Below are 22,786 nucleotides of genomic sequence, written 5' to 3' on the forward strand. Positions count from 1 at the left end.
CAGGCATGGGTACAGCCTTTTACGTTGGCAGTGAGATTCAAAATCTGACCTTCTTGCTTGCAAAGCAAACACTCTTACCTACTGAGTTCTCTCTCTAGCTTTGTATGTGGGATTTGTGGGTCCCAGGAGTGATGTGAAATTTTTCTATCCTGCATGTTGTTCTTTGACCTACTTTGTTTTGCTTAAAAAATTGGGAGTCTCTAGAGTCTCTCCGCTACCCCTACCCCCCACCTATCTCTCACACACACCTTAATCATGAAGACTACAGTCTCAGCTGTGTTCCTTACTGGGCGATTCACTCCTCAGTGTGGCCTAGGATTTCCAATATCAGATGAGAGGGCCATGGATGCAGACTGTGACAATCTGTGACTTTCTCAAGGGGCGTATCTGAACCAGAAGCAACTGTTGTGATTGTATCCATAAATAAGACAAGTGACCTCTGAACACCCCAACCTGAATTTTCTCAGCCTAGTCTACTTCTGACCGTGGAGGAAGTCTATATGGATGGCCGAAGAATTCAGATTATGCCAGGTCAAAGAGATGAACCTATTGGTGGGATGTGCCAATCAGCTTGGGCTGAGACCGTCTTGGCCTCCCGTTTGCCCTTTCTGGAGCAATGTGCCTCGGTTGCCTGCTTATTCTGAAGGTTTCTCGTCTTCAAGTCCCATTTCCATGCCTCTCCCTGCTGTAACCTTTTTGGCGCTGGTGCTGTCAGAATGATTTTCCCAAGAAAGCCACGTGTACTTTTAAAGCAAAAGCTAGCCTCTCTGCCCTGTGAGCAGTCTGTGAGCTGTCCCTTAGGTGGCTAGTCCTGGGACTGAACATATTCTGACGGTGGCATCCTCCTAGCTATCTTTTCTAACTCCCTTCCTATGCTGAACAAGGTTCTGGTCTCACCTGCTTGCCTGCCCCAATCCTTTAATCTGGAGGTGTAATTGTTGTTTGGCTGATGGCTTTTTCCGTATCACTCACATCCTTATTTATAATGGTAGGGCAGTAGCTGTCTTCTATAGTTTTAAAAAGATATGTCTAAGGTTAACGTATTTATTTCCACCTCCAATTCATGACCATTTGAGACTTTGGAACATGATAAGATGGGGCATTGTGTGGTGACATTTGTTGAATATATTAAGTAAGGCCAGCAGAATGTGTAGAATTCCCCTACCTCATGGGCTGAAAGGTTCACAGGAGTCTAGTTCTTAAGGATTAAGATCCAATAACTTTCTGTCTTAAAACAAAAACAAAGACACAAAACTCTCTTGGTATCTTTAGTTCATTTTAAATATATTTTAAATTTTTCCTGAAGAGCAGCCTTGAACTTCTCCTCTACCTCCTGGGTGACAGGTATGTGTTACCATGTACGGTTTGATGCAGGGCTGGTTTGGAACCCAGGGCTTCATGCATGTTCTCCATGCACACTACAGTTGAACTACAGCCTCAGCTCCCATTTTCTCCTTGTTAAGATGCATTAAGTATACAATAACAGAGGCACAGAGCATGCACCAGCAGGTATCGCTTCCCTTGCTGTGTGATTTCTTTGTCTGGAACCTTCGAACTCCTTTCTTCCAGATGCTTATCAAATACACACCAGGCTGTACTGAGCTGTGATCAGCCCACTGTGCTGCCAAACACAGCGCCTGTTCCATTGACCTACCTGTATCCTGGCACCAATAATCTAACCTCTCCCTGTGTCCTCCAGCCTCTGTTGACCACCATTCCACAATCCAGTTAACATTTTTTTAAAGCTTCCATATATAAGGGCTTATTTCATGTAACTTAATTTTAATGATTGACCTGGTATAGTGGCCTCTGCCCCATACTGGTTAGAGGTGGAAAAAGAAGGTAGGAGAAAAAGGAGGGGTTGAGGCCACTCAGAGGGCTTGCCCATGTTACTAACACCTCTTCCCTCTGTGACTCCTTCCGGCATCAGCCTGACTGCTGAGGGGCCAAGACATATGACCACTGTCTTGTCAATCAAGTGTCAGCTCTTCCTCTAGATTAGGACTTTAAAAAAAAATTCTTAAAATAAATCTTTACTCATAGCTGGTTTTACTAGCATATATTAATTGTATACAATACTGGGTCTCATTGTGATATATTACCCCCATATATCCTACTTTTATAGTCATTACCCCATTACCTACTTTGTCTTTCCTTCCCCATACCTTATTCAGGTAATTTCTAAATTAAAATGTATTATTATTATTATTATTATTATTAGTAGTAGTAGTAGTAGTAGTAGTAGTAGTGTGAGGAGGCATATGTGCCATGGTACATATATGAGAGTCAGAGGACAATGTCATGGAGTCTTTTCTCTCTTTCTACCTGAGTCCTGGGGCTCCTACTATGCCCCCCCCCCCCAGTCTTCCATGACCATTGCCTGCACCTGCTGAGCCAGGTCCTGAGCCCATGACTTAGCTAATGTTCATAGAAGGACAATGGGAGATTAAAAAATGAATCTGGAATTTTAGAGTATGCGCAAGACATTTTCCTTTCTCTGTTCCAAGTTGAATCAAATAGCATTCAGACGTGGGTACCCTGCTTTTCGGCTTTCTTGTTTCTGAAGGCCTGACAGACTTAGGCCTCTGCTCTCATGAGTGACAACTCTAGATGACTTTGTTTTTAACTGGTGGCTGCTTCAAAGATTTGACTCACTACTTAAAAGAAATCTTTAATTTATTAATTGACAATTTCATACAGATGCATATTAATCACATATCACTCCTCCTCCTCCTCGGTGCCAGCATGCCCCCTTTGATCTTTATGTCTTCTTGGTTTTTAAAAAACCATTATGTTGAAATATTGACTGATCTTGTTGGCTTGACTTTGTGCAGGTGTTCATAGTTGCTATGAGTTCATGAGTATGGTAGCCATGTCGTATCCAGAATGAAGCATATCACAGCACTTCTCCCTTTCTCTGTCTCTTACTTCACTTTTTTCTGCCTTCCTTTGTAAAATGTACCCTGAGCCTTGAGGGTTCTTGATACATATGTCCCATTGAGGACTGAACAGCCAATAGTCACTTAACTCAGCACTTGGACTACCTATGAGTCTCTGTGTTAAGTGCTGACCACCACAGAAGCAGCTTTGCTGGCTAGGGTCAAAGGCAGCGACGATCTGTGGGTATAAACACACGGAATTAGAACACGACTGTTTTTGGAACATGGCTGTTTAGCAAGACATGGGTCTGAACACAAAATCCTTGTGGCGTTAGCCTTAGATCCAATCAGGAAGAAGTTGACTACTCTTATTATAACAGTCATGCCACTGCTGCATGTCTGGCCCGGCAGGTCAGCATTGTAGCATTCACAGTTCAGCAACGGGGAACACTGGTGATGCCTTTTCTCACACAGTAAGCACAGCACCTCCCAGCACTATGAACACTAGACAGTAGGGAAGAACTTTACAGGCCCACTTCAACTTGATCTCTCTACCCTGTATCTAAAGAGTCCTATGTCTGACTCACTCTGTTTTAGAAGAAACGACTGACGGGTTTGAGGTTATTGCCTGCAACGATCCTCTTCAGAGGTCTCAGTAACAGCATCACAGATTAGGGAGACAAGAGCATCTTGACCAAAGGTTTCTTACATGGGTTTCTTCTTTGTTGCAGCGTGCACATAGGATTCAGAACGCGAACTCAGGACATTAGTGAACAGTAGTCACAATTTGTTTTTCCAAAGTGAAGTAGAAGAAGTAAGATGACAAACCAAAATCAAGCATAAGGTGTTGTGGGCCTCTATAAGTGTTCTGCTTCTGGAATATTTTGTTTGAGGTCTGGATCATCCACAGCAAAACTTCATGTTAGCTCCTCTTAACCACCAGCCCTGAAGCCACACCCATGGGGCCTCAGGGAGCAAAGGGGGAAGACAGAGAGGAGAGGGATGGTACACAGAGGCAGAGTGTGCCCTGCTGTGAACTGAATATACCTGATCTAGCCCAGTCTCTGCTGCCATAGTAGACATTTGGGAATAGCTGTGTGACACTCGGTGACAAAGGCAGGAGGCTGACACTAACTACAGCTCACTTGTCTGTCTTCTGTGCCACCTGCCATGTTCTTAGAACAATCACAGTATCTGTCATTTCCTTTATAAATGATTCAGTGAAAAGTGCTGGGCATTCGTCACCACAAACTGATTCTGAGGTTGAACTTTCTAGAAGCCAGATGCAAATATTTGGCAATTTCAAGCTTTTTTTTTTTTTGTCATTATTGACTTTTCTCCTTTATTTCTTTCCTCCCTTCCTTCCTTCCCTCCTTTCCTTCTCTTCTCTTCTCTTCTCTTCTCTTCTCTTCTCTTCTCTTCTCTTCTCTTCTCTTCTCTTCTCTCTCTCTCTCTCTCTCTCTCTCTCTCTCTCTCTCTCTCTCTCTCTCTTGAGAGTCTTACTATGTAGCTTAGGTTGGCCTCAAACTCATGGTAATCCTCCTGTTTCAGCCTCCTGAGTACAGGGGTTACAAACATGCTCCACCTTGTTCAGCTCTTGCTCGTATTGAGATAACCACCCCCAACTTCTGCTTGTCTCTTAACAGTCATCCAGCTATTACATACTTGATACCTTCAATGTGCAAAGTGTTGTAGGGACAGAAGAGGCTACAGTGAAGAGCCACCAAAGTTACAGCCTGTCTGGAGATTAAATTCTAGTAGTAATTATGAATAATTAATAAAATTTTACCTATTTAAGAATCGGAGTAAAGGCAGTAGTTAGAATGATTTGAAGAAAGCTATGGAGGAGAAGTTTGTTAGAGATAAAACTCATTCTAAAAGATGCCAATTGGAGGGACTTAGAGAGAAATGCAAGCAGGAAGACTCTACTTCTAGCCCTGTATAAAAACCTGGTTGGCAGCACATATCTATAACCTTGGTTCCGGGGAGGCAGAGATTGGTAAATCCCTGGAGCTCAGTGGCCAGGCAGCCTAGCTGAATTCATGCGCTCCAGGCCCCAGTGAGGAATCAGGTGTGTGTGTGTGTGTGTGTGTGTGTGTGTGTGTGTGTGTGTGTGTGTGTGTGTGTTAAGATGGCTTAGCAGCTAAGAGCAGGCACTGACTGCTCTTGTAAAGGACCCAAGTTTAGTCCCCAGTGTCCATGGCAGACACATAGCAAGTGCCTGTAACTCCAGCTTCAGGGGGATCAGATGCCACTGTGTGCAACCCTCCCCCACATAATTAAAAATAAAATAAATTTAAAACGTAAGGTGGACAGCCCCTGAGTGATACCTGAGGTTCACATCGGTTCTCTCCATGTACATGCATTGCACATGTATGTGGACCCATGTACATGTGAACACATGCATACACACTTGCACACACACAAATTATAGGAAATACTGAGAAGATGACAGCACTAGAATGGTAAGGAGCCCACTTGTGAAAGGTCTAGACTGTGAGTGTCCTAGGCTGGATGTCAATCAGGCACAAAAGCATGAGGAAGGCAAAGCCTGATCAACATAATGTTTGGAAGCAGCCCTTCCTGCTTTAGTTATATATTCATATTAAATATTGCATATTTAGCTACATATCTTCTCCATAGTTGCAGGAACAAAACAATAGAAAATCCTTTTTTAAAAATTTATGTTAATTTTAATAGTATACTTATATATTCTTATTATATTTTAAAATTATTAACCATTTTATATTAATTACTGAGTTCATTATAAATTCAATTTTGTCATAGTTGTGTAACTGTGAAGAAATATATTCAGACTATGTATATGTACACATAAAAGTTTCTATACTACATACAGTTTCCAATATCTACACAGTGTCTTTTTTTTCTTTTTTTATATGAATGCTCTTTTTTTAAAATTAGGTATTTTCTTCATTTACATTTCCAATGCTATCCCAAAAGCCCCCCCATATCCTCCCCCCCCAACTCCCCTACCCACCCATTCCCACTTTTTGGCCCTGGTGTTCCCCTGTACTGAGGCATATAAAGTTTGCAAGACCAAGGGGCCTCTCTTTCCAATGATGGCTGACTAGGCCATCTTCTGCTACATATGCAGCTAGAGACACGAGCTCCCGGGGGTACTGGTTAGTTCATATTGTTGTTCCACCTATAGGGTTGCAGACCCCTTTAGCTCCTTGGGTACTTTCTCTAGCTCCTCCATTGGGGACCCTGTGTTCCATTCAATAGCTGACTGTGAGCATCCACTTCTGTGTTTGCCAGGCACCGACATAGCCTCACAAGAGACAGCTATATCAGGGTCCTTTCAGCAAAATCTTGCTGGCGTATGCAATGGTGTCTGCATTTAGAGGCTGATTATGGGATGGATCCCCGGGTGCGGCAGTCTCTAGATGGTCCATCCTTTTATCTCAGCTCCAAAGAAAATCCTAATCACCTATTTTTTTGAAGTTGGGAGTTTCAGATGTATCGGAGTTCCATGGACTTTGGAGCAGTAATCGAAGTACCACAATCTATCTATTTGGACTTTGAGTCTCAGGGATCCACTCATTAGGGTACCTGACCCAAACCATCTTTAAGGATTCTGAGCCCCATTCAATAATGTCTTCTGAAAGCATGAGCAACACACTTGCTCACTTGCTACTAAAGTTTTGCAGGGAGTTCTATGAGTCCCCGGTAAGTCACCTAAAGCCACACTCTACCCTGTCACTATGTAACAAAATCATGATCGCCTCTTGGTTAGAACTGAGGACTTTTGGCAGCAGCGATTCTGTGTTTCCTGCTGGTCTGCAAACATGAGGAGCTCAACGTGACAGGGCAATAGGCATAGTTTAAATTCCGCTGAGAAGTCCCAGTCAGGCTCCTCTGATGCAAGCATTTCCCTCTGGGATCCAGGCCGGTAGAACAGTGCAGTCTGGTAGGATGTTTTGCAACAATGGAAATCTTCTGCGCTGTCCAACATTCTTGCTACTTTTTCATATGGCCATTGAACGCTTGAAATGTGCCAAGTATGAATGAGGAACTGAATCTTTAATTACACCTAAGGGTAAACACCCATGCATGGTTAGATGGCTACCCTTAGCTAGTGCATTTGTCTAGCGATGGAGGGAGAGGAAACACTCTTCCGATGAGTCACTCCAGCACACAGAGGGGTCATTTCTATTTCCACTCATCAGTTTCCAGACCCATGCATTCTTCATGCTATGCTTATTGGTTTGGGATGTATGATGCAGCCTAGAAGAGGATCCTGACTTTGCAGAACACAATCTTCAAGCTGATATCTTACCCAAAGCTTCAAGAAACCATTCCTTTACCCTGTCAAGTGACCAGTTCACTGGCAATGGATGATATAATTAAATCAGCAGTTGCTTTGGTCATTTTTCCCATTTCCCTGTGCATTTTGCTTAGTGAAAGTCTCAATTTGACTCTCCTTTTGGGTATTAGTATTGGCCAAGGATCTGGGGAAATTGATCTTAGTCAACATGAAGTTCTATTTCTAGGTGGAAGAGGTCCTGTTTAACTTGGTAGGTAGCTGGTGGCTTTCTCTGATGATATTATCTGTTCAAGGGTCTCTTTCATCTAACCGACTAGAAGTTTCATCTTAATGTTTAAATGTTCCTACTTCCTCCTGTTCTTACCAACACTCTCCTGCTATGTAATTTTATTATTTCTTAAAAAACTATGTGTATGTGTATGTGTATGTGTATGTGTATGTGTATGTGTATGTGTATGTGTATGTGTATGTGTATGTGTATGTGTATGTGTTTGTGTATGTGTATGTCTGTGAAGGGATGCACACATGCGTGCAAAGTTCACAGAGGCCAGAAGAGGCATCAGATCACCTGGAGCAGGCGTTGTAGGCAGTTGTAAACTGCCTTACATGAGTGGGTGTTGGGAACTGAACTTGGGTCTTCTGCAAGCGAAGCAGTACTTTTAATGTTAAGCCGTGTCTCCAGCCCCTGCTTCATCCTGTATCCTGCGGTTTAGATTTATATTTTCCTGATGGTTAAGAGGGCTGAGTATCTTTTCATGTACTTATTGGTCACTTGTATATCTTTGAAAAATAACTACTCAGAGCCCTTGCTACGTGGGGGTTTGGCAGTACGTGGGAGGTTGGCAGTATGTGGGTTGTTGTTGGTGGTACAGTGCTCTTCCTCTGTGCTGAATCCTTTCCTGATGATTTTCTCTGACACATAAAAGGTTGGGTTTTTTTCCCCCACATGTTTTATAATGGTCAATAATGACTGATTATTAATGGGTGCCAGCTCCAGTCAATTCATGTGTGTGTGTCTGTGTGTGTGTATGTGTGTGTGTGTGTGTGTATGTGAGTGTGTGCACATATGTGTGTATGTGTGCGTGTGTGTGTGTATATGTGTGCATGTGTGTGCGCATGTGTGTGTGTGCATGTAATTTTATGTCTATGAGTGTTTTGCCTGCATGTAAGTATGTGTTCCATGTGCATGAAGTGCTCGTGGAGACTAGAAGAGGGCACTGGAGTTATGGGCAGTTGTGAGCCTCCATGAGAGTGCTGGGAATTGTACCTATGTCTTCTGCAAGAGCAACAAGTGCTCTTAACCACTGAGTCATCTTTCACGCCCTTTGACTAAAAAAAAAATTAAATCTCCTCCTCAAACATCCGTTCTGTATATCCCTGTTCATCCCACTCCGAGCTATTGACCTCCCCTGTGCATGGGAATAATAAAATGCAGCAGAAACAAATCCCGCACACAGGAATGTCATGTGCAACAGTATCTTACTATTCCCACGGCTGAGCTGAATTCTACCTCACCGCCATTCCACCAATGGCAGAATAGTCAACTCTAAGTTTCTTTAGTAACCTGTTGTTGTTATTGGTCTTGTACTTTCAAACCTAGTGCATTCAGGGCTTTAGTCTTTCCTGAAATTTCCCTCCAAGTGGCCTTCCGTGTCTGAGGGCTTTGCATACTGTGATCTGGAAAAGTCCTACATTGCAGCTCTGAAAGCAGAAAAGCCTGAAAGAGTATATTCCTGGTCAACCTAGCTGCCGGTCTCTGCCTACAGCGCTGGGATGACAGGTATGAGCCACCACACCTGGCTTCTTACATATAAATGCCGGGGACTGAAACTCTTCACCATGCTTCCACTGAGAGAGCTTCATGAACCAAGCCATCTCCCAGGCCCTGGAAGTAGTGTTTCTTACTAAAAGGCAGCAGAATAGCATCCCTGACTAACACCATCCACTGTGGCAGTCAGCTCCTCCTCATCAAGGCTCACACACTGGTTCCCTTTGCAGAGAAATCCTTGCTAAGTCTTCAGGGTTTTAGTTTACTTATCTGTGTTTTCCCTCATTGCTTGGCATCTCCACAGTCTTGTTTCTTTAAGACCCTCAATGCATTCGTCAACTTCTGCATCAGGCCCAGAGGTGCTCACCATTTCCTTCCTCCTCTCCCTGCAGCACCCGCTTCTCCTCCTCTTTCTCTTTTTACTCCTCTTTCTCCTCCCTGTCCTTCATTTTCCCTCCTCATCTTCTTCTTCCAACTCCTCTCTATCATCCTCTCCTCTTCCCCTTACTCCTCTTTCCTTTCCTCTTCCTCCTCTCCCTCCTTCCCTTACTTCCCCCTCCCTCCCTCTTTCTCCTCTGGTTCTGAATTAGGATGCAGTGTGGCTAGTTCCCCATTGCTTCGTGTCACAGTGTCATAGATTTCTGGGGATTGTCTTTTTCACGTTTGTATTTTCCACTTTCTTTACAGCCATGCCTCTATTTTGTGCTTCTATTATGAGGGTCTGACAAATCCTCAGGCATGCGATACTTTTTGTTTTTAACTCTTCCAAGGAACTTTCATAGTTTCTTTAGGCACATTTCCATTTTGAGTTTGTGCAGGGTTCAGCCTGATGCTCCTTGTATCTTCAGATTCTATTGTAATGGGTTTCTGCCAGTGGATCTTGTTACCCAGGACTGCCATGTGCAGGCACAACATGTGGCCAGATCATACCACAGCTTGGTGCTAGCAGCTGGCATTGCTTCCTTTCAGGATATGTGTATCAGATGTTGTTCTTTTTGATAACTTTTTTTTCATTTTATTATTTTTGTATATGTGGGGCAGTGGGGCAGGGGCATGACTGTGCCACAAAGGCCATAAGACCATTAGGGGATCAGAGGACAGCTAGAGTTAGCTCTCTCTTTCTACCATTTGGTTCTGAGACCAACAACTCAGGCTTGGTAGCAAGTACCTTTACCTGCTCAATCATCTTGTCTGCCTTTTGGGTATACTACTTAAAATGGAATTGTTTTCTAACTTCAAATGTCTACTGTTCATTGCTGGTGGGTCTGCCCAGGCCTGCATGTTTCCCTTCCCTCTGGAATTTCTGTGTTGGAGCTTGTCACCTCTGAGGCAATGGTATCAGGAGTCAGGGTCTTTGGCGGTGGCTCCATACTCCTGGATGGATTTCCTGCTTTATAAAAGGGCTTGGGGGAGTAAGACTGGCTTTTACTACCTTCCCATCACATGAGTGCCCTGTAGCAAGATGGCCAGACACTGAATCAACAGACTCCATGATCTACAGAACTGTGAGACTCAAGCTTGTCACATAGACACACACACACACACACACACACACACACACACACACACACCACAAAAGGACAGTTGCTTGCAAAGCAGAAAGAGGGCGCTGTACTCTCTGGAGCTGGAGATACAGATGGTGGTGGGACACTCAGTATGGATACTTGGAACTGAACTTGGCTCCTCTGCAAGAGCAGTACGTGCTCTTAACCACTGAGCCGTGTCACCTGCTGTTAACTTTCTCACTGATGTCCCTTCTTTGTTCTAAGATACCTCAGTGCATTTATCATGTCTCCTGTGGTCACTCTTCCTACCTTGTCAATGGCTTGACAAGACAAAGAATTCTGTTCAGACATTTTAAACCATGAGTGTCACCTTAGATTTATCTACTGCCTTTTTTATGACTTAGCTGAAGGTCTGGGTGGGGCATGAGGCCTTACGATAGCATTTAGAGGCACACAGTAGTACTGATGAAGTAAACCTTGATTATTTAGTCACGATCACCATACAGATTTTGATCTGTTTTAGGTTTCTACTCTATTGGGAATATTATCTAGTTTCCCTTATGACTCTCACTTTGACTCATGAGTTATTTCATAGCGTGTTGCCTAATTATCAAGTATGGTGGGGTTTTCCAGATAACCCTTGTTATTTACTTATGATTCTAGTCTGTTGTGGTCAGGGGACATTCTTTGTATGCTCCCAATGCACTTGAACTTGTTGAGATTTGTTTTCCTGTCAAGAATGTAGTCGCTCCTTCAGTGAATGGTCCATGTGCATTCAAATATGCATCCTGTTGTTGGGCTGAGAGAGGCTCAAGTGGCAGCAAAGTCAATGGGTTCCTGGTACATTTTAGATCTTCGATGTTCTGATCAAGTCTCTCTGTTCCTTGGACAACAGAGAGTCAATATTTCATTATAATTATAGATTTCTACTTAGCTCTCTTAGCTTCTTCGTTTTGGTGGGAGGTTGCTGCTTTTCTGAGACAGGGTCTCACTGTGTAGACTACAGCGGCTTCAAACTTGCCTTCTCCCTCAGCTTTCCAAGTTCTGGGGTTGCAGGCGTGTGCTGCAGTCCTGGCTTACTGGTCTTGCTGCTGCTTATGTTTGGAAAGTCTTTGTCGAGCATATAGAAACTTACAATCTTTACATCTTCTGGGCTAATTTATCTATCACTTTATCAGCATAGACACTTAATTTTACACAGAGGTTTCTTGTTCTGAGGTCCACTTTGCCTGATATTAATATAGCCACTCCAGCTAGGCTCTGATTTGTGATTATAATTTTTTTAATTACACTTGTGCGTGTGCATGCGCAAGTGCTCACACACCACGTCATGTGGCCAGGGGTCAGAGGACAACATGCTGGCACTGTTTGGATATCTCCACTCTGTGGATCCCGGTGACCACTCAGGTGGTCAGGCTTGGCAGTGGGCACGTTTCTTTACCCTGTGAGCCTCCTCACTGCCTCTGAACTGTTGGTTTTTTTTTTTTTTAATGATACAGAAACAGTCATCTTGCTCTTTTTAAATTAATAGACTGACCTGAGGCTGAGAATTAATTGATATCCACGTGACTGCTGAATGAACTATACGTCCAACTTAAAAAATATTTGTGTTACATTTAATTTACTTACTGCAAGTGTGTGTGTGTGTGTGTGTGTGTGTGTGCGCGCACACACACACGCACATGGCGTAGTATGTTTATGGGATTCTGAGAACAACTTGTGGGAGTCATTGCCTTCTTTCCCACCATGTGGGTCCTAGGGTTCTGACATAGATCACCAGTCTTGGTGGCAAACATCGTAACCAGCAGAGCCATCTCCTAAGCCCTGTCTCTAGCCTTTAGACTTTATTTTTAGATAGGTTTTAGGTTTACAGAGAAAGTGGGCAGGAGGTGTTCCCATTCTGTCTCCCTCTCTCCACAGTCCCCCTTCTCTAACGTCCTGCATCCTTGTTATAATCAATGAGCAAATGTCGCTGCCTCATTACAACCAGTGATCAAAGGTCACTGGGCTTCACTCTATCTGTGATACACAGTTCTATGGACTTTGATAAATGTACAGCAGTGTGTATTAGCCCTTAGATCATCACACAAATTATCACACTCTATAAACTCGAAAAGTTCTGCATTCCATCTATTCATCCCCTACCCCATCCCTCACGACCACTATTCTTTGCTAACTGTACAGTTTTGTGTTTCCAAAGTGTCTTGTAGAGCCTTACAGCACATAGCCCTTCCATGCAACTTCTTTCACTTAATGATATGCATTTATAGGTCCTCCATAGCTTCAAGTATGTTTTCCAGTAGCTCTCTCTCTCTCTTTTTAATTGCAGAATACTATTTCCTTGTACAGCTGTATCAGAGTTTGTCTGTCTCTTTGTCTACTGGCTGAAAGCATGTTTTGGAAACTGCAAGTGAAGTTGATATAACTTTAAATGCAAATCTTCTGTGGGGGCGTCCATTTTCAACTCACTTGGCTAACTACCACCAAGTGTGTGGTTACTAGATCACAGGCTAAAAGCATTTGGGTTTGTGTGAAACTTGCCAAACTATCTTCCAAAATGACTGTATGATTTCTTCACTCTTACTTGTAATGAATGAGGTTTTTGTAACTTCATGTTCTCACCAGCACTTGACATTGGACACCTTTCTGTTTCTCACTGTTCTGAAGAAGTGGGTGACTAGCAGGGGTGTAAGAGTCTCATTGTTGTCTTAATTTGCAACAGCACGATCCACAGTATGATATTTAGCATCTTTAATATTCTCCCTATATACACATGTATATATACACATGTGTGTATATATATTATAGATGTATATGTTTACATATATATATATATATATACATACATACACATATGTGTATACATACATATGTGCTGTCTTTCAGATACTTGCACACACAGGAACATATGCATACATGCACACACATCATATGTGTTGTGTGCTTAGTACCTGTGGAGATCAGAAAAGGATATCATACCCCTGGAACTGGAGTTATGGATGGCTATGAGTTGCCAGGTGATGTGGGTGCTGAGAGCCAATCCCTTGAACTCTGTAAGAGTACCCAGTGTGGCTAACTGTTCATCCTTCTGTCTGCCTCCTAGGTTGAAAATACTTATCTTCATTTATTTAGTTCCAGTCACCTTTATTCTTTGGTGGGACAGGTCTGTGGACAATGAATTTTCTCAGCTTTTGTGTGAAATGATTTAGGACTTTTGGTTTCCAGTCTAGCATATAAGTGAGTAAAACTTGCTACTGAATTCTAAAAATAAATAAAAAGATGATTAAAATGGGAGAAAAAAAAAAACAAACAAACACATGGTTTTTAGAAGAGTCTGAAAGTGAGATCACAGGATAACCTCTGTCTCTCAAACTGGAGAAACAAAAAGCCAAAACAAACAAAACAAAACAGGACAGAAAACCACCCCCAGCTGCCTGAGCAGAGGCACAGGTCCTCAAAAACGACAGGGAAGAACCTGACTGGTGATTGACAGGTCGCTGGGAGCTCTGGTGGGCAAACATAAGAGATGAGGACTTCAGTGAGCTGCTAGGTATCCAGGCAACCACCAAGCTTTCCACTGTACCTCCAGGAGATCTTCCATATTCTCACAGGGAAGACTGGAGGAAAGTCCAATCCTAATTCCAGCAGGGAAAAGAGAAAAGACTCACTTTGAAAAGTTATAAAATTCTGTTTTCTTAACAAAGCCTTCCTTTGGGAGAAACTGTGTATCAGAGGGTAGCCTGCTGGGGGTTTTATCAGGTCCTAAGAAATGTGAGGAAAAGAGAAATACCTTCTTCAGGGCACCTTTGCCATCCTGCTCCTCCTAAGGGGAAAGACTAGGACACACCAGAGCAGTTCACATTCCAGGGCACGGGCACCCCAAGGGGATGCACGTGCTGCTCTGATGTAGACTTGCTGGTCTGATATAGACGTCTAGAGCCACCCTCCGGCACTTTTCTGCTTTATATATCAAGTCAGGGTCTCTTAATCAATCCCAGAGCTTGCTGATATGTCTGGTTCCACAAGCCAGCTTGTTCTGTGGGCTCCCCCATCTTGCCTTCCAAAGCTGGAATTAAAATGACACTTCTCTGCCCGCTCAGCTTTTCACTTGAGTTTTGGGGACCCTAACTCTGGCTCTCATTCTTATGTAGGAAGTGTGTAATCTGCTGTGCTCTCTTCAGTCCCCCACAAGCACAAAGATCCAGCATCAGAATGAGAGCCAACTATGCTAAAGGTTTTGGAATGATCAGACATGAATCAAAAACACTGATTATCATGTTAAATGGGTTCCTGTAGGAGAGTCTTCCTAGAGAGACATAGACACAGGAAACTAACAAATTTTCCAGTTCCCGCTGAGCATCCATCTCTGCCTCAGATGCATTTCTTACTACATGTAGCCACGGCTGGGCAACCTCTGGGCCTCTGTATTATTAAGGTTATTTATTGACACCCCTTCCTCAACTCATTCCTCCTTTTACTTCTATCCTCAATGCATTCGGCCAACTTTACGACAGAGTTTTAACTTATTAACATTTGGGCATACCCAATCTTAAAAACGTAATTAAGGCATCATGAGGTTTTTAGTGTGTGTGTGTGTGTGTGTGTGTGTGTGTGTGTGTGGTAACTTGTTTGTGCTTGAAAACCATACAATCAACTTTGTAGATGAAAGTCTTTGTCACAATGTCAAAGGTTGGCCCTTCTTGGAAAGGACTATTGGGAAGATCCAGCCAGTACTCATCCCCGTATCTAACTGTCCTTTAATAGTTGAAGGTGATTCCTGTCACCTTACTTTCTTGGGGGAGGGATGCTTTTTTTGCAGTGGGATTAGATTTCCATAGGCTTTTTCTTTATGAGATTTCTTCTTTGGGTTTCAAAGCATGCCAATATGACCATGCATTTACTACATGGACAGTCCTCTCACATCTTTCCTCATGACCTGAGCCACATGGAGGTCATAGGGGTCAGCCCAAGCCTTCAACGGTGATTTGCTAATCATCACACTTTACAAAGTATCACGCCCAGCAGGACCCAGTTATTCGTGGGTGCAAGGGGGACTGCAAACCTGGAAGAGAAATGGGAGGAAGGGAAAGAGAAGCAGAGACCAAGGAGGGAATTCCTGTCAAGGTCTCAGTTTATTAGGCTGAAACGCCAGGTTTTAAGCACACAGCAAAGGGAAAATAGGGTGGGGTTGAGGGAGAATTAACAAAGAACAAAGAAGTGGGCATCTGGGGACATGAAGGCTGAATTCAGACTTCAGGCAGGAGGCACTCTGAGTCTATCTCCGGAATATAGATCCTTCCTAAACAGACTTGGGTATCAGGCTGGGCTCAGCACATAACTCATGTCCTTAGAAGTCTTGGGAGTCAGGAAGAGATAAGGAAGAGGGGACTATAATTCAGCTTTTTACAGTCTCAAGTGCCAAGAAGGGAATAGGGAGGAGGGGGTGATGACTGGCTCCTTAGCACAAGGCCATTTGGCTTGTTAGGGTGGGAAGCTGTGAAAGGCCTACTTTCTCATGGTATGGTCTTCAACAACAAAGCAAATACAAAAGCCTGGCTCCAACTTCTGGCTGTGCCCTCTCTGCTTAAATTGTTCTCCAAGCAACAAAGTGTTTCCTCCTCACTTCTTTTGGATAAGGGATGGTTCTGGCCCTCAGTTTCTGGATAGATGAGGCTGCTGGGATCTTAGTTCTGGTTCTGAGTAGTGAATACTATAAGGCAAGCTTCTCAAGGGTTATTCTAGCTCCATCATGGTACAGGAGGAGCTGAGGAAGAAGTGCATGAGCAGGAGGAGAAGAAAAGTTCTACATCTTCATCTGAAGGCTGACTTCCAGGCAGCTAGGAGGAGGGTCTCAAAGCCCATGCCCACAGGGACACACTTTCTCCAACAAGGCCACACCTCCTAATAGTACTACTCCCTGGGCCAAGCATATTCAAACCACCACAAAGGTCTATCACTGAACCTCATTCTATATCTAAATATCTATCTATCTATCTATCTATCTATCTATCTATCTATCTATCTATCTATCTATCTATCTATCTATCTATATGTATATATATATATATAGAGAGAGAGAGCCTCTATCACGTATTAAGCTGGCTAGTCTAACAGGCAAGCTTGCTCTGAGGCTCCCCAGTCTCTGCCTTCTGCCTGTTGGGATTGCAGGTTGCTATTATGCCTGCCAAGCTTTCCCACAGATTCTAAGAATGGAACTTCTGGTTCTCAGGCTAATATGGCAAGTGCTTTATCCACTGACCCATCTCCCCAGCTCCTGATTTTTAACAGATTTTTAATACTGCTTCAACATTGATTACACATCTGCCCAGTGTCCTGGGACAGATAGATTCCTTTATCTGTCTTAGTAACATACCTTTGCTAGGTGCATCCTGCACTGACATAGTGAGGTTCCAGTGTTCACAGCCATAGCCTCTAAAGTACACAGAATACATTTTCATGAGGGGTATTGTTCCATTTTGTCATTGCTGTGGAATTACAGCCTTATTCTTACTAAACAAATCCTCTTATCACTGAGCTGACAATTTTCTTACCCTTAGTTGATGTGATAACAATTACACAGCAACAGAAAAGAAGAATTAAAAATATATTTGTTTTTTACTTAGGGTATATAAGGTACTTGCAGCCAACATGCAATGATGTGGGTTTTTGTTGTTGTTGTTTGTGGTGGTGGTGGTGGGCATTTGTTTTTTTGTTTGTTTGTTTGTTTTGACAAAGGACTTGACACTATGGGAAATGCAACCACTTAAGATAGCAAAGAAATAAAGCATAACTTCTAAGAAAGGGGGGAGATGGAAGGCTAAAATGATTGGAGGATGACACAAAATGCAAAAAGAAAGTGTCACACCAAAACAGAAACAAAGAGTGGGGCCTACAGATGTGGGAAGTCCGAGCTTACAGTCATTTTGGAGGCGACTTCAGTCTTTCACAAAACCAAATATATTCTTACCACGTGATCTACCAACCGCACTCTGGTATTCACCCACAACAGGTTAATTAACATTAATACAATTAATCAACAAGTTGAAAACAAGCCTATTTGATACTTCTTTATGAGTGTGATGGCCAGAGAGGCTCCAGCTCCTTCCCCCAACCATACAGGCTGTTGCCATGACGATGGGACTCTATTGTAGATGCTATCACACTCCTTGGTTGTAAGACCTAGAGAAATCAAGCTAGAACTGGGCCGGAAGCTTCCTCTCTGCTGGTTAGCTTTAATAGCTATGGAGGCTGCAAAGAGAGAAAGGGCACCAATGGCCTTACTCTGCTATAACCTTAAGAACTACAATACTAACCTGCCAGACAAGATGTGTCCATGGACGCAATATGGCACGACGTTGTGAGAGTAAGCAACAACTCTGGAAGTCTCTCCACAAGAGGGTAATTCATGCCCAGTATTTTAAGCTCAGTCAAAAATCCATGGCTGGGAGGTCATAGGCCCTATCAGAGAGCTTGCTACTGTCATTTAGCTAAATTGGCATGGCAGAAACCATAGATAAGCACTACTCTCAGTCTTAATCAGAGAAGCTTCTCACTGCAATGAGCATCAATCAATGCAAACTCATGGCTGCTCAAGTACTGAGACTAAGTGACCACTGAGTGATCACCACAAACAGGACATTTATACCACACCCTTCAAGGTCAGAGCACATCCTAGAGAGGGGGTGGAAAGAATGTGAGAGCTGGAAGATAGGAAGAGAGGCTGAAAATGCTATCTCTTCATATAGAACTCTTAACATAGACCAAGGGCCAGCCAAGACATCCAACTTCATGAAACCAACAACTACCAAGATCCCTTTCTGTTGAGAGACAGCCATTGTTGGATTAGCTTGACCACAGCCTCTAATAAATCTCCCTTTGATATATATTCATTCTATCAATTTGTTTCTCTAAAGAACCCTAGCTATACAGAATATAAAATAGCCAAAGAACAAATTTAATAAAGCAAGACATAAAAACTTTAAAAGAAAATGTATGCCCACAGAAAAACTTGCATATGGATGCTTTTTTCATAGTTTCTGAACTCTTGTGTTCATCCAAGATGTCCTTCAATGGGTGAGCAGACCAGGGTGTGGGGCATTCACACACTGGGACTATTCAGTTATCAAGCACAAAAAGATACAGAGGCAGGCAGCTTAAGCACATGAGTGAGGGCTCTCACTGAGAGGCTACACAGCATCTCTATTGTACATAAGACATTTTGGCAAAGGTTAGATTCTTGAGACAGTGAAGTCAGTGGTGACTATGGATTGGTGGGTTCCGCACAGGCGTGTTTTAGGCAAATGGGGACATTCTTGTTGATACTACAGAATGTGTCAATGTCCTCAGAATATCCATGCCAAGCATGAAGTGTGAAGTGAACCATGAATTTACTGTGTTAACCACATGTCAGTGTACCACATGTCACTGGTAAAACACATACACCAGAGTGAGTAGGAGTCTAACAGCCAGGGAGGATGTATTCGGGCAGGGGTGGGGACGACACGGGAACTCTGTCCTTTCTGCTCTGTTTTTTGTTTGTTTGGTTTTGGGTTTTTTGTGTGTGTGTGTGTGTGTGTGTGTGTGTGTGTGTGTGTGTGTGTGTGCAAATTTCTCTAATCCATCAAGTTTATTTTAAACTAATTTTAAAGATTATTTATCTAAGCAAAAAATTCTGGATTAATTGGTTTTGTTTGTTTAAAAGTCTCTCTGAGGTCTTACAACATTTATTCCAGGAACCCAACATCTGAGGAGACTGAAGCCCCTTCCTTCTCAAAACCCCAGGCTAGTTAGTATCTTCACATGACCTCTGTGTATTATTTGTTACTGCTGTGAGAAGATACCTGACAAGCTTCAGGCTTATTTTGGCTCGTGGTTTGAGGTGGGGAAGGCATGGCAGCAGAGTGTGGGGCAGCCAGTCACGTCGTGCCTATAGCTGGGAAGCAGAGAGGTGAATGCCGGTGCTCACCTCACTGTCTGCACTTTGTGCACTCAGAAATTCTGCCATCCAGACTTAGCCTAATGTAGAAAGCTCCTCAGAGATGTGTTTCCAAGGTGATTTTAGATCTGTCAAGTTGACAACCAGTATTAGCCAGTATTAACCAGTATCGACCATGCATGTGCATATCCTTCCATAGGCTTGATTTTTAAAAAGAATCTTTAAGATTGATTTAATTTATTGCATGTGTTTTCCCTGCATGTATGTATGTATACCACATGTATGCTTGGTGCTTGCAGAGGGCAGAAGCAGTGTTGTGTCCCCTGTAATTCATTATGGTCACCATATGAGCTCTGGGAAGCAAGCCTGGCTCCTCTGCAAGAGCAACAATGCTCTCAATGACAGAACCATCTCTCCAGCTCTTTCCCTGTTCTTTAAATCATCTCCAGACTGTATGTAAATGCTGTATAAATAGCTGCACTCTGTTGCTTAATGGAAACAGCCTGTAGGGCTTCAGTACAGACACGTTTGTCACAGGCTGGAATCCAAGTACACAAGTGGATGAGCCCGAGGCCAACAGTGCTGAGCAGAGTTTGGAAGTAAGACGGGACCTGTGAGGCTGCAGGTGTGCCTCCGCATCCCTTCATTTGCATGGACACAGCACAGGGCTGGCCAGATGCAAAGTCAAGTTTTGCCTTTTTAATATTTTCTGTAATAAAAAAATTTTTTGTTTGTTTTGACAGTTCTAGCAGCTGGAAGCCCAGATCAAGGCACTGAGGGTTGGTGTCCAAATCTCAGACACCTTGAATGTACTGTCTACACACACAGAAGGAATAGGAGGGCAGAAAGGGCCTAGCTAGTCCCTCGAATCTTTCATGAGGTCTGTCATCCCATTCACATCCTTGTGACTAACCTCCTAAAGTCCTCTCGACCTCTCAGTGCCATCACAGCGGGTCTCAGACCATACCGCTGCCAGGTGTGCAGTGAGCCTATCTAAGGTACTTTCTGGTTCTCTCTATTTTATTTCCTCACTTCTGTATTTCCATTGGATCTCTCCTAAGGTTTTCAAAATCTCTCAAACTCTCCGTGTGTATATGCCTATCACCCCTTTTTAAAAAAAATCAAGAATTAACCTTATTAATCATAGATATAGTAAATTCCTAGTTGGATATCAGAGTCATTCCTCAATCAATTGCTCTGTCTCTTAGCATGTCTGTTTCTTTAATTTTGATTACACACCAACATTATATATAAAATTATGTAAGCAGTGTGCCTAGTTCTCCATCTAAGTTATTGGTGTGGGTAGTTTGGTCTCTATGGTTAATATGTGACCTTGGCTTTGTATTAATTTTATAAATTTAGTTAAAATAATTACATTGCTTCCTTCTCTCTCTTCTTCCCCTAGTCCCTCCCATGTGCCCTCCCCTCTCAATTCCATGGTCTCTTATTCTTTTATTATTATTATTGCTAGTTCTGGATTTTTTTTTTTAATTGTGGCTGCCTTCTGTGTCCCTGCAGCTTTGCCATACCGTGCTTAGGGCGGGGCTGCCTCCCGGAGCACTTGCTTGTGTGTTTTGTGTTCCTGCTATACAGCTTTACACTTCATGCACGAGTGTCAGAGGCATGTTTCCTGACACCCCATCCCCTCCTCCAGGAGCCATCTGTTCCTTCCTACTCACAATTGCTTGCCCAGTAGTGGGGACAAGCGAGAGTGCTCTGTTGTCCTTTTGTACTGGAAACTGTGCCAAACAATGAGAAGAACAGTAAATTCCCTGGCCCCAAGTCCCCAGAGCTGTTCTATCTCTTTGGGAGAAGGAGATCACATTCTCTTGAATACAGGTGGAGATGGTATGGAGGAGGGTTATGTCTGCTTTGGAGGGAAGAAGGCATCACTGAGAAGTCTGCAGTGATACAGGCCAGTCTGTCTTATGAGGATCTAATGCAGCATTTGAAAAGCAAGCCTCCTCTGACACTGTATGACACCAAGGAGCTGCCTGCTCTCACACCAGCTCTTCTGTGCCTTTGGCATGGGCTTAGATGAGCTATACAGTCTTCTTACCTGTGTCTGTGATACCCAACACTTCTATGTGTTCTGCCATGGGTGATCTAATGCTTGTGTTTCTTACCATTCCGGGGACTGTAATTTTGTCTTTTAGGGTTTTGTTTTGTTTTGTTTTGTTTTTCTTGAGACAGGGTTTCTCTGGGTAGCCCTGGCTGTCCTGGAACTCACTCTGAAGACCAGGTTGCCTGTGCCTCCAGCGTGCTGGGATTAAAGGTGTATGCCACCACACCCAGCTATCTCTTAGATATTTAAGCATTTTGATTACAGAGGGATCTGGGCATTCTGAATGTTTCAGGAAAGATTGTGATTTTATAACATATCCAGATGTTATTATTGTTGTTGTTGAGGGTGTAGGAAATACTTTGTAACTTTCTACATCCAGCAATTTTTCTGTGAATTAATTATTTTCTATAATCCATTTTAGATGTACATGGCGGTGTTTGCTTTTATTTGAAACTTTTATATCCTTTGTGTGTGTGTGTGTGTGTGTTATATGTATGTGTTTATGTGCATATGGGGAGGTGTAGGGGTGGTGTACATGCATACGTATGTGTATGCTTGAGGAAGCCAAGATCAACATCACATGTCTGCCATAATGATTTCTACCTTAGTTTTTGAGACATGGTCTCTCAATAAACCTGGAGCTCGCTGGCTGAGCTGGCAAGAGGGCCCCCAGCACAGAGGTTACAGATGTGCGCGGCTGCACCTAGCTTCACATGGTAATAGTCCCCACTCAGGTCCTCAGCTTGCAGAGCAGACACTGTAGTAACTGAGCCGTCTCCTCAGCACTCAGTCTGAGATTTATTTGGCTCAAAGTTCCTTAGATGGTGATTTTTTTTTAACTTTAGGGAAATTTTGTTTAATCTTCTCGTCCTTATTTTTGTTATAATATGATAAAAATTCTGGACAACAATATTCTGCTTTGGGAAATATGTTGAGGTTGTTCTTATGAGTCTTTTAGCAAACTGTATAATCGATGTTTATAAAATACAGTGTTTACTATTTCTAGTAAGCTTGACTTACTTATTAATAATAGTCAAATTTCTAGATATTTCTCTGTTCTATTAAAGTTAGAATTAAGCTTAAAATGCATATTGTGATAACAGTTTTCTCAATTTTGCAATCAATCCTCTTTTTATTATTACCTTGGTTATTTTAAAGCTATGATTCAGCCTAGAAATGCTTATGAATATTTATCTTTATTTTGGTTTAAAACAAACTATTTTCATTTTCTTTAGCTACTTTTGTCTCTAAATCTTTCTGATTTCTCCTCATCTCATGCTTTCACGCATTTTTTTGTAATCTAGCTTCTGGTGTCCATGTCTACTTTCAAACTACCTACAAATTTA

The 22,786-nt window shown here is 42.8% G+C and overlaps 2 long non-coding RNA genes across 3 annotated transcripts in view; one reads left to right on the plus strand and one right to left on the minus strand.

Moving 5' to 3' along the window:
* Positions 1-22,786, plus strand: part of Gm12223 — a 118,670-nt gene that overhangs the window by 33,244 nt on the left and 62,640 nt on the right. The window lies entirely within an intron of this gene.
* The window catches only part of 4933405E24Rik (RIKEN cDNA 4933405E24 gene), a 35,517-nt gene continuing 15,391 nt past the window's right edge, over positions 2,661-22,786 (minus strand). Inside the window, exon 3 of the long non-coding RNA NR_045506.1 lies at positions 2,661-3,117. This is a non-coding gene — a long non-coding RNA (RIKEN cDNA 4933405E24 gene). The remainder of the gene's footprint in view (positions 3,118-22,786) is intronic.

This window comes from Mus musculus, chromosome 11 (assembly GCF_000001635.26).
Source record: "Mus musculus strain C57BL/6J chromosome 11, GRCm38.p6 C57BL/6J".
NCBI lineage: Eukaryota > Metazoa > Chordata > Mammalia > Rodentia > Muridae > Mus > Mus musculus.